Below are 12,197 nucleotides of genomic sequence, written 5' to 3'. Positions count from 1 at the left end.
ATAAACCAGATCACGCCTCTCTACTCCCCTGATGAAAACCCTTCCAGGACTTCTGGTTGTAGTTAGAATTAAATCCAAGCTTCTTCTCACCGTCAACGTGATCTGGCCACGGCCCACCTCTCTGAGCTCATGTCTCACCATTCTCCTCCTCCCTCTGTGTGCCTCAGCGGCAGTTGGTTCCTCCTTGTGCCCAGAACAGGCCACACGACAGGCCATCTGCACTGGCTGTTCCCTCTGCCGGGAATGCTCTTCCCCACATCTTCCCACGGCTGCCCAAATATCAGAGAGGCCACGAAGCCTGATCATCTTACCTAAAGCAGTCACCTCCATGCCACTGGGTTTTTCCTATCATCCCTTTTTTATTGTAATGAAAACACGTATCACTGTCTAAAATTATTTTTTTTATTCATTTGTTTATGTGCTTATTGCCTGCTTTAACGCACCAGAATGGAACGAGTGAAGGAGCAATAACCTTGTTTGTATTATTCCTTGTGTCTCCTCAGAGGCTGGAGCAGTCATAAATGATCAAAAAGTGTTGGTCAGGGCTTCCCTGGTGGTGCGGTGGTTGAGAATCTGCCTGCCAATGCAGGGGACGCAGGTTCGAGCCCTGGTCTGGGAAGATCCCACATGCCGCGGAGCAACTCGGCCTGTGAGCCACAATTACTGAGCCTGCGTGTCTGGAGCCTGTGCTTGGCAACGAGAGGCCACGATAGTGAGAGGCCCGCACACCGCGATGAAGAGTGGCCCCCGACACCGCGATGAAGAGTGGCCCCCGCTTGCCACAACTAGAGAAAGCCCTCGCACAGAAACGAAGACCCAACACAGCCATACATACATACATACATACATACATAAAAAGAATGTAAGCAGACAAGAATAGCATTAAAAAAAAAATAAAAAATTAAAAAAAATTAAAAAAAAAAAGTGTTGGTCAAACGAGTGAATGAATAGATGCTATAATGAAGAGGTTTAGAAAAAGGAAAAGTTGGTTGACCCTGCCAAAGGAAACAAAAATTGTCTTCAGAGAGGAGTGGTTTTCGAGGCAGAGCTTAAAAGGAAAACATTTCACAGTGGAAGGGCCACAGAGGCAGAGGAAACAGCATGGAGACCCGCAAAAGGCATCAAACAGCCTGGGGCATTCATGGAGTGCAGACTGGCAGACCGGCAGGAATCAGACCATGGGAGACTTATAAGGACACAGGTAGGACTTTGGAGCAATGGGAGGCTATGGCAGGTTATTGCACTGGGTGGCTGGAAGGGCCGGGATGTGCATCCTGGAGAAGAGACGGCTCCAATGACCTTCGTCTCTCTGCTCTGTGGGCAGAGGGAGCTGATGAGACAGAAGCACTTGGACCAACAGTAGGAATGGAATGAGACAGATTTTGGCTCTGTGAAAGATATTTTTTTTAAAGGATCTGAAGAGGAAAATGGGCTCCATGTGGATGAGATTATTGTCCACCCATATTCAGTGTCCCTCCCAGGAGAGGAGGAAATGTCTGTGACCTGATTGGCCAATGATGTATTGGTGGATGTGATTTGTGTCACTTCTGTGCAGAGGCTCTGGGCCAGTGAGTCCTTGTCATTTCTCTTTCCTGTGTGTCACGAGACTGGCTCTGTTCAGGAGATATGCCAGGAAGAGGTTGCTCCCTTACTTTGGGTCCCAGAGTGAAGTCTCAGAAGCCCAGCCAGCCCCTGGTGGACACGTAATGTGAGTGAGAGATAAATTTGATTCAGGCCATTTAGATTTGCGGAGTCACAGGTAATCATGGTCCCTTGGTCTTCCTTGCTGAGTCAGAGCTTCAGTCAAGCTGGTTCCAGCACTTACTATCTGTGACAGATTTTCAAAGATGGCCACAACATGGCCCTGGCTCCTTTGCAATGTGACAGCACCTCCCACTGAGAGTGGAGTCTATGTCCTTTCCCCTAGTTTGGGCCTGCCTTTGATGGCTAGAACCCAGAGCAAGTAATGCTGTGCTATTTCCGAGGCTAGGCCTTAAGAGGCCTTGATGCTTTGGATTTTACTCTCTTGGGATAACGCCCTGAGGCCACCAGGCTGTGAAGACATCTGAAGGACCACGTGGAGGAAGAGGGTCAGCTGTCCGCGCTCTTATAGCCATATGGGTGAACTCAGGCAAGCCCAGCACAAGACCCACTCAGCCAACCCACAGAACTGAGGGAAATGACATATTCTTGTTGTTTTACACCAGTAAGCTCTGGGGTGGTTTATTACAAAACAATGAATAACTAGATAAGGGGCCTTGGGAATCAGTTTGCATCTCTAAGCCCACTTAGGAAATAGGCTTTTAAAAAAAAAAAAAATTAAAAAACATTCAATTTTATTAGTTAACATGTGTCAATTTCATACATAGTCTAAATAAAACCTTTCAAAATCCGCTGTAGGTTCCTTAATCAAAATACAGATTACAAGCATTCAGAAACATTCTTGTTCTTCTGATATAATGGTCTGAGAATTACAGTTTTCATGGTTTACAAAACTGAGGCTAATCATTTAGAAAACATGGATGGACATTAACTTTATGACCTTTTACTGAAGGGTTACCTATACGTTTCTTGGATATCTGTAAAGATGTCTTTATTTCAACCATGTCAACTCACCATTAAATAAGCATAACAGTAACTTCTGCTTCAAAGGGTTTGGATGAGGCTCACATGAAAAAAGAAATGAATATTAAATTCATTCATTCTTTCAACACAGGATACTGGACCTACAATGTGTCAGGCACTGAGTTAACTCTGGGATACAGTGATGAACAAGATAGACAAAGATCTGACATGCTAGAAGACATAAAAAGACAATAAACAAGCCGGATAATTTTAGCTAAAGAGAATCGCTATGAGAAAAGCAAAGCAGGGTAGTGTAGTTGAGCGTGACTGGGGGTGGTACTTTGTTTAAGACAGTTGGAGAAAGTTTTTCTGAGCTTGTGACATTTGAGCCGAGCCAGGATTATGAAGATAAGGGGGAGAAGTGTCCCATGTAGAGGGAGCAGTAGGTGCAAATGCCCCAAGGTAGGGACGTGCTTGGCCTCAGCAAGGAACATGAAGAAGTTCATCATGGCTGAGTGTAGGAGAGGGAGGGACCATCGCTGGAAATGGTATTGGCGCAAGGTCATGATGAGGCATGTGGACTTCATCCTAAATGAAATTGAGTCACTGGAGGGTTTTAATAGAGAACTGACACCCTTCATACACTGTAAAGTGAGGCAATCCATGGTTGGCCACCCAACAGATTGGGATGACATTTGCAAACTCTTCCAGCTCTGAAAGTTTCCAGTTCTGTACTAAAAATCTGAAGCCCTTTGGAAGCTAAGCACTTTGATCATAGAAGACATCATCATTATTACTGGTAGGCTGCTTACCATGCAAGAGGGCTTTGAGATCTGATGACCTCAAATTCCTCCTTGCTCTGAATAGGTAAGAACCATCTATCAAAGGAAGCTGGAAGAACCTTCTCATTCTGAGGAAACCCAAGTCACTATTTGACCAAAATAGAAAAAAAAAAAAAAAAAGAGAGAGATTACTCATTTTGGATGAGTCATCTCTGCCGAGTCTGACAGCTTAAAATTGAAAAAAAAAAAAAAGTTTGCAACAATTAACATAACGAATGACATGGTATAGCGATAATATTTACTGAAGTGGTCTGCAGAAAATTCCAATGAAGCCCACTGGTTTTGTCATCAGTTATTTCTTGTCTCCGTCCTGCGCTCTGAGAGGCTCTGGGTTTGTGGTAGGGCACCTTAGACTGTGGTTGGGATGCGTGGGGTGCATTTCCTGGCCATGATGTGCTCTGAGTCTTGAGAGAAGCATCAGAAAAGTCTCAGGGCTGGATTCCCCAGACAGATGCAGCAGTTTCCCACCCTACTGGGGCTACTCCAAGGAGCCCAACTTGGCTATTTTCCCAGTGACTTTAAGATTGCATGATGCCCTAGTTCTGGCACACAAGATAGGAGGTAACACAATTTGTTGAGCAGCTACCATCTTCTGTATACTATGCTGTGTTCTTTGTATAACACATCATCTCAAATAATTCTCACCACAGCCCTGTGAGGTAAATACTATTATTTCCCCCAGGTTGCAGATGAGGAAACTGAGACTCAGAAAATCAGAGTTTTCTCCAAGGTCCTGCAGTTAGCTGGGGGATTCACTTGACTACCTCCAAAGCCCCTGCTTTTAAATAGCTCTCCCAGCCCACTCCACAAGAAAATACACTGTTCCATGGGAATCCAAAGGAGGAGATGATGCATTCATCCTGGGTCTCTAACCAGCCAGCCCACCCTGTGGATTTTGGACTTGTCAGCCTCCTTAATGGCATGAGCCAATTCCTTAAAATAATTCTCTTTCTCTCTCTATCCACATTCTATTGGTTCTGTTCTCTGAAGAACCCTGACTAATGCACAGAATAGGAGCTATTAGCCATGTCTTAAAGCAAGGATGGGACACAATATTTAGAGCAGCTGGACGATGTGTTGGTGGACACAGGCAGCCCAGAACTGAGGACTCCTGGAATAAAGGAAAAACCAGGTCTGGGAATCGTGCTAGGCTGATCCTCTGGCAGCCTGGCTGGGTCATTAATCAGAGTCCTGGGAGGCAAGGGGTTTGGAGGTGAGACTGGGGCCCAGCTTAAGAAGTCTTAGGCAGCTTGTCCCTGGTCCAGGCAGGGGCAGAGAGCAGAGAGCTGTTGTCTATCACACTGATTTCCACCCCTGCTTTGTCCTCGCTTTACCTACCTTAAAGGCTGGAAAGTCCAAGACTTGCTTTGCCAGCCTCCATTATAGATAGAGACTATCATGTGACCCAGTTTGGCCAATGAGAGAAAGAGGAAATCTTTGGGGCAGGGGTGGGAAATTTCCCACCTGTAACAGGAAAGAGGGATGGAAGGCACAACTTCTCCTGCTGCCCTGCCTGCTTGTTCTGCTACTTCCTTCTTTGGATCGTGCAGCTGAGGCAGCCATGTTGTGACCGTGAGGGAAAAACCATGGAAGAAATGGACTCAGAACCCACACGCTGTAGGGCTCCTGCACCAGCCCCGGAAGCACCGACCTGCCAACTTTTTCCCTTGTGAAGTAATGAAACACCCACTGTGATTCAGGGTTTTTACAATTTACAGCTGAACACATCTTGCTTCAAGGAGGAAACATACACATGTGCAGAAAATGTGATCCCATCCTCAATCCTCAATTTGCTGCTCTTTGAGAATATGGTGACTCAATTTTCCTCTTTTGGGGCATTATTTTTTTTTTTTTTTTAGTTTTTTAAAATGTATTTTTTGGGGCTTCCCTGGTGGCGCAGTGGTTAAGAATCTGCCTGCCAATGCAGGGGACACAGGTTCGAGCCCTGGTCCGGGAAGATCCCACATTCCAAGGAGCAACTAAGCCCGTGTGCCACAACTACTGAGCCTGTGCTCTAGAGCCCGCAAGCCACAACTACTGAAGCCAGTGTGCCACAACTACTGAAGCCTGCGTGCTTAGAGCCTGTGCTCTGCAACAAGAGAAGCCACCACAATAAGAAGCCTGCACCCCGCAACAAAGAGTAGCCCCTGCTGACTGCAACTAGAGAAAGCCCGCGTGCAGCAGCGAAGACCCAATGCAGCCAAAAATTAAATAAATGAATAAATAAATTTATTTAAATAAATGTATTTTATTGAAGTATAGTTGATTTACAATGGTGTGTTAATTTCTGCCGTACAGCAAAGTGATTCAGTTATACATATATATATATACACACATTCTTATACATATATATATACACATTCTTTTTCATATTCTTTTCCATTATGATTTATCACAGGATACTGAATATAGTTCCCTGTGCTATACAGTAGGACCTGTTGTTTATCCATTCTATATATAATAATTTGCATCTGCTAATCCCAAAGTCCCAATCGATCCCTCTGCCACGCCAGGCATTGGGAGTTTTTAAATCTCCCCCTGTAATTCCAACATGAAGGTACTTTTGAGAACCTGTGTCTGACCAGTACTTCTCAAGCTCTAATATTCATACAAACCACCTAGGGACCTTGTTAAAATGTAGATTCTAATTAAGTAGGAGTGAGACCTGAGAGTCTGCATTTCTAAAAGCTCACAGGTGGTGCTGATGATGTTGGTCCATAGCTCACACTGGATTAACAAGGTCCCAGGGACTTCCCTGCTGGTGCAGTGGATAAGACTGTGCTCCCAATGCAGGGGGCCTGGGTTCGATCCGTGGTCAGGGAACTAGATTCCACATGCATGCCGCAACTAAGGCAATTTTCCTCTGTTGGGGCATTCTTCCTTTTTCCTCTCCACCTGCTCCCCTGCCAAGCTTAGGTATTAACTTTCTCTGGAAGTTCAGCTTCAAGTTCCCAGTCTGGATCCCATGCCCCTCCATGAAGCCTTCTTCACCTGATGCCCCTTCACTATCATAGCACACGTCATATGGTCTTCCAATGGCTTCTTTCCACCAGGGGACACTTTGTGGGGCCAGGAAGAAAGGGAAACGGGAGAAAGCCAGTGACATTTGTCCTCCTTTTGGACTTCCACTTATGTCTCATTTGTCCAGACCTATCACATGGCCATCCCTAGCTGTGACCATAGAAAGTGACCATGTCACCCTTCCAGCCTCTATGTGGACAGCAGGCAAAGGAGAAGAGGGCTGGGAATGGAAGTGTTGGGTTGGCCATTAAGCGGTATCTCCCACATATGACAAAATATATTTTTTAAAGTTCTTTGATATTTTAACTATATATTATTATTGTTTTTCCTAAATGGAAATACTTTCATTATTATTATTATTTTGAGTCTCAAAGCAATAAAGCTTGTTTTAAAAATTCAAACCATATGGCCTTCATGAGTTTCCCGAAATCTTATTCCCTGAGATAAGCTTATGAGTAGTTTGATCTATATCTCATTCCAGACTTTTAGCTATTCATACAAATATTTTTAGACATTTATTTGTAAAATGGGATCATATCACATATACTATTCTGCCATCTACTTTTTTATTTTTTATTTATTTATTTATTTTTATTTTTTATTTTTTAAAATTTATTTATTTTATATATTTTTGGCTGCATTGGGCCTTCGTTGCTGCACAAAGGCTTTCTCCAGTTGCGGCGAGCGGGCGCTGCTCTTCGTTGCAGTGAGCAGGCTTCTCATTGTGGTGGCTTCTCTTGTTGCGGAGCACGGGCTCTAGGCGCGCAGGCCTCAGTAGTTGCGGCACGCAGGCTCAGTAGTTGTGGCTCACGGGCTCCAGAGCGCAGGCTCAGCAGTTGCGGCGCACGGGCTTAGCTGCTCCGCGGCATGTGGGATCTTCCCAGACAAGGGCTTGAACCCATGTCCCCTGCATTGGCAGGCGGATTCCCAACCACTGCACCACCAGGGAAGCCCCATCTACTTTTTTTTAAACACAAGAGTAACAGGGACATTTCCCTATATTTATGCAAATAAATCTAATGTAACTCTTTTTTTAAAAAAATTAATTTCATGGGTAAGTGCTCTCCCAAAGGTCGACCAAATGTATGCTTTCAGCCGTGTGTGAATGTTGACTCTTCCCACCCCCCATCACCAACACTGAGCATTTAACAATCTGTTAAATATTTTTCAATACGATAGGTGAAAATAGATATCTCTGTGTTCTAGCTTGCAATTCTTTGTTTCTCAATAAGGTTGGGTATATTTTCTTATGTTATCAGCTACTTGTTTTGGTCAGGATTTTTTGGTTACCAGGAACAAAAAGCTATTGGAACTCATTTAAGTTTAAAAAAAAAAAAGAGGCTGTTTTTTGTAAGAACACAGAGCAACACCATAAACAAATCACTGCCTTGCCTTACAGGAAGCTGAAGTCGTCCATCCCCACTCCCTGCAGCTACTTCATTCACTGATCACCCTCTGGGGACCAGGAGGGGTCTCTGCTTCTCTCCACCCACCAGCTCCTCTCTCTTCTCCTTCTTTACTGACAGCGCCTCCACTTAGAGGAGAAATCTTCCTCATTGCTTTCTATTAGTTTCCAAAGAAAACACACTTGTTATGAAAATGTTAATTAATAGAGACGTGCCTAAAGTCAAACGTAATAGTGTCATCCCCACCCCAATCCCTCCTCTCACAGCTGTGGACATTCACAATTTGATGTGTATCCTTCTAGTTTTTTTTTTTTTTTGCTCTATGAATGATGATGGTGATGATAGCTCCCAGCTACTGAGCATTTAGTATGTTCCTAGCATTGTTCTAAGATATCATATGTTTTAATACTCATAAGATAACCATTTGAAGATGATTCAGTTATTCCTCATTTTATAGATGATGAAACTGAGGTCAAGTAATTTGCCCAAGGCCATACGGCTAATATGTCAGAGCCGGGATTCCAACCCAGGCAATTTGAATCTGAAACACACACACATACACACACCACAAATTTTTAAAAAGTGTTTTTTTTTAAATTTATTTTATTAATAAAAAAGTGTTTTTTACTTTAAAAAAAAGTGTAAAAAAAGTGTTTTTAATATAGTTTAAAAATATAGTTTAAAATATCACGTTTCATTTCCTGCATTTTTTTCATGTATACGTAGATTGAACCTAATTCTTATTAATTCAAGTTGACAAGTGGAGCTCAGGGGCCCTGCAATTCACAATCCTGCAGGATTGTAAATGATACCTAACGTGGAAAAATGCCTTGAGGTAAGTCACGAAAAAGGACTTGAAAGCAAGGCAGAGTTGCAGGAACGGGATTTCAAGAGGGAGATTGGTGTCGCCTCGAAAGCACATGGAAAGGGGCAAAACTTCTTCAACTATGCCTTTGGCCAAAAAGGGCGCATGCGTTTTTCATTCAGGAAAAACGCATATGCCTTTTCTGGCCAACCAAGCAGGTGCGGGGTGCAAATCAACGCTACAAAGTGGTATCACTTCGCATCAGTCCGAAGGGCCATCCTTACAAGGTGCATTATATGGAAGGGGCAGTGTGTGGGGCAAGCGACATGCCCAATACTCTGATCTCTTTCCTTCCAGTGTTGCCTGTTTTGTGTCCTTTGCCCATTTTTCTGTTAGGTGCTTTTCTTTTCCTTATGGACTTCCAAGAACTCCTTGAGTATCAAGTGTCGTCCGTCAAATATGTTGTGAATATATTTTCTCATTTTGTTCTTTGTCTCTGTGCTTTGTGCTATAAAGAAGTTTTAAATCACAATGTGATTATACGTGTTGATCTTTTCTTTTATCATTTTTGACCTTTGTGTCATGCTGGGAAACACCTTTCTCAACTCAAAATTGTAAACCCTTTCCCCCTTTATTTTCTCTCTTTCTTTCACGGCTTTTGTCCTACATTTAAATATCGGATCCATTTCCCTTTACTTTCTCTATTGCTTTTATGGTTTTTGCCTTACATTTAAATGGCTAATCCATTTCAAATTTGTTTTAAAATCAAGTTAATCTTTTCTCAAGTAATTATTCCAACACAGTCGATTGACTAAGCCACGCTTTCATACTGATCTGAGTTGTCTTGATGTCTTATCACATCACTGTGTGTAGGGGTTCCGAGCAGGGACATTGGAGTTGGACAGACTTGGATTCTGGGTCCCACTCTGCTACTCACTGGCTGTGTGACCTTGAGCAGGTTAAGGTCTCTGGGCTTACATTTCCTGATGTGTAAAGCGGGGATCATCAGGGTTCCTGATTCACAGGACTGCTGGGGGATGCAATGATACAGCACGTTCAGAGCACTCAATAAACATCTTCAGGATTATTATTTCCTAAGTCCCTGCCTCTCGCTTTTCAAGAGCCTATATCTGGGCCCTCACTGTTTCTGTCTGCTTCTACCCCAGAGCCACACCACTTACACGCCCCTAGCTCTATAGCTTATTTTAGTATCTGCTAGACTGTAAGCTTCTTGAGGACAAAGATGGTGTCTATATCTTCAGACCTATATAATAGGTTCTCAATAGATATCCACTGAAAGAATGAATGAGTAGTATGAGCTCCCCTCCTTCTTTCATCTCTTGAACATTTTCTTGGCTACTCTTGAGCATGTTTTTCTTCAAATTAATTTTAATTAATCTGCCAAGATCTCCCAAGCATTAATGGGATTTTTATTGGCATTACAACAAATTAATGGGGTAATTTGAGGAGCATCAACCTTACAACCTCAGGAACATGATCTACGCTCCCTCATCCTAGCTGCCCTTTGTTGAGCTTTGCTAAGCTGTATCGGCCTTGCCTGCTTGCCTGTAAGTTTATTCCTGGGTATTTTTGCCATTTCTCTTGCTCTTTTGAAGCCATCTCTTGTCTATTGTAGTGACTGAGCACCTAGGATCTCAGGTTGGATTCCCTCCTGCTGGCATCAGTGGCTCTGGTGTCCAGCAGATCTGAGTGCGAATCCACTTAATAAGGGTGTGACCTTGAGAAATCACCCACCACCCTGAGTCTCAGTTTCCCGGTCTGCTCCACAAGCTCACTGTGAAGATTAAGTAAGATATTGTAGGTGAAGCCTTTAGGATGCTGCTAGGTAATGTGCAAATATGCAATAAATATCTACTATTACGATTACTTAGTAAGTTTAATAACAAATATTTTATAACCCTAAGCAATGTACTATCATGCTGGGTGTCTTATTATTACTATATACAAAAAATATTTCTAATCCCTCGCCCCACCTCATCTTTTTGGTAGCTGGGAGGCCTTTCTGTTCACTAAGCATGTGTGTCAAGTACTCAGTCTAGTGACCTTTCAGATTCTTGAAGGTGATTCTGATGTGGAGATGCTGGAAGAGTGACATTGCTCTGCCTAAGACCTGATGGAGACTGGAGCTGGGGGATAGGAAATCTTGAGAGGGATGAGGAAGATATACGAGGAATATTCTGGGGAGTGAGAGAGAGAGAGACCAGGGAATGGGAGAGGAGGGCAGAGAAGAAGTATCAAATGTCAAGGGGATTTGGGAGGGTAATCTCACCTCTTCCTATCTCCGCCACTCTGTACTCACTATCATGGCTACCATGTGTGGCTTGTTTTTTTCTAACACCACCGAGCATTTCTCTGACACCAGCTGGGAGTCCTACAGTTCAACTCAATTCTGACCCTATCTACCTGGATGTGGCATCAGATCCCACATCAGTCCCGCAAGACTGTCCCGCTGCCCCACTTCAGATCCCAATCACAAATCCAAGTGGTCACTCCTGCTTCTGACTGACCAGCTGTAGATTAGAGGTTCCCATGACCTTGCATTTGATTACTTTCCTAGAGCGGCTCACAGAACTCAGAGAAACTTTTTACTTACTAGCTCTCCAGTTAATTATAAAAGGACATAACACAGAAACAACCAGATGGAAGAGATGCACAGGGCAATGTAAGGGAAAGGGTGCAGAACTTGCATGCCCTCCAGGAGTGCACCACTCTCCCCAAATCTCCACGCATTCGCCAACCCAGAAGTTCTACAAATCCAGTCCTTTGGGGTTTTTATGAAGGGCTCATTACAAATAGGAAAGATTGATTAAATTGTGGCCTTTGGCAATTGATTCAACCTCCCATCCATCTTCCCTTCCCAGAGGTGGGCGGGAACTGAAAGTTCCAAACTTTAATCTTGTTGGTTCCCCTGGCAACCAGCCCCCGCCCCCTTAGGCACTTTCCATAACTCACCTGATTAACATAAATTCAGGTGTGGTTGAAAGCACTTTGTTATGAATATCAAGACACTTTTGTTGCTTTTAACACCTAGGAAATTCCAAGGGTGTTAGGGCTGTGTGCCAGAAATTAGGACAAAGACCAAATATATATTTCTTATTATAAATCACAGTATCTTAATGGCCAAGCAAGGAAGTTCTGAGCCTCCTCCTCCCTGGCCCAGACATCTGTCTGGCTCTTTCCATGAGGCCCTTGAGCCTCCAGACAGAGCAACGGGAGGGACCTAGCTCTGAGCTGCACCTGCCTATAATATGTCCCTTGAAGGCCCCTCAGGCCCCCTGGCCCTGCAGAGACCTGAGCCCACCAGGAAGCTATGCGCTCCCTCCCACTCCCAGGGGCAGGGGTGGGGGCTTGGTGGGGGGAGCAGGAGTGGGGAACTGGCTCACTGGTCCTGGGCCTGGCCTGGCTGCAGAGTCCCTGCCCAGGGGGACCTACAGCCCTGTAGACGTGGGTGTGGGGAGGGAGGCCAGAGGCTTGTTCCCTGCACCAGAGCCCTCCCCAATGGCTGCTCCTGCAAGCTGGGCACCGTTTCCCCAGCTC

This window comes from Balaenoptera acutorostrata, chromosome 2 (genome assembly GCF_949987535.1).
Source record: "Balaenoptera acutorostrata chromosome 2, mBalAcu1.1, whole genome shotgun sequence".
Classification (NCBI taxonomy): Eukaryota; Metazoa; Chordata; class Mammalia; order Artiodactyla; family Balaenopteridae; genus Balaenoptera; species Balaenoptera acutorostrata.
This window is presented reverse-complemented; position numbering follows the sequence as displayed.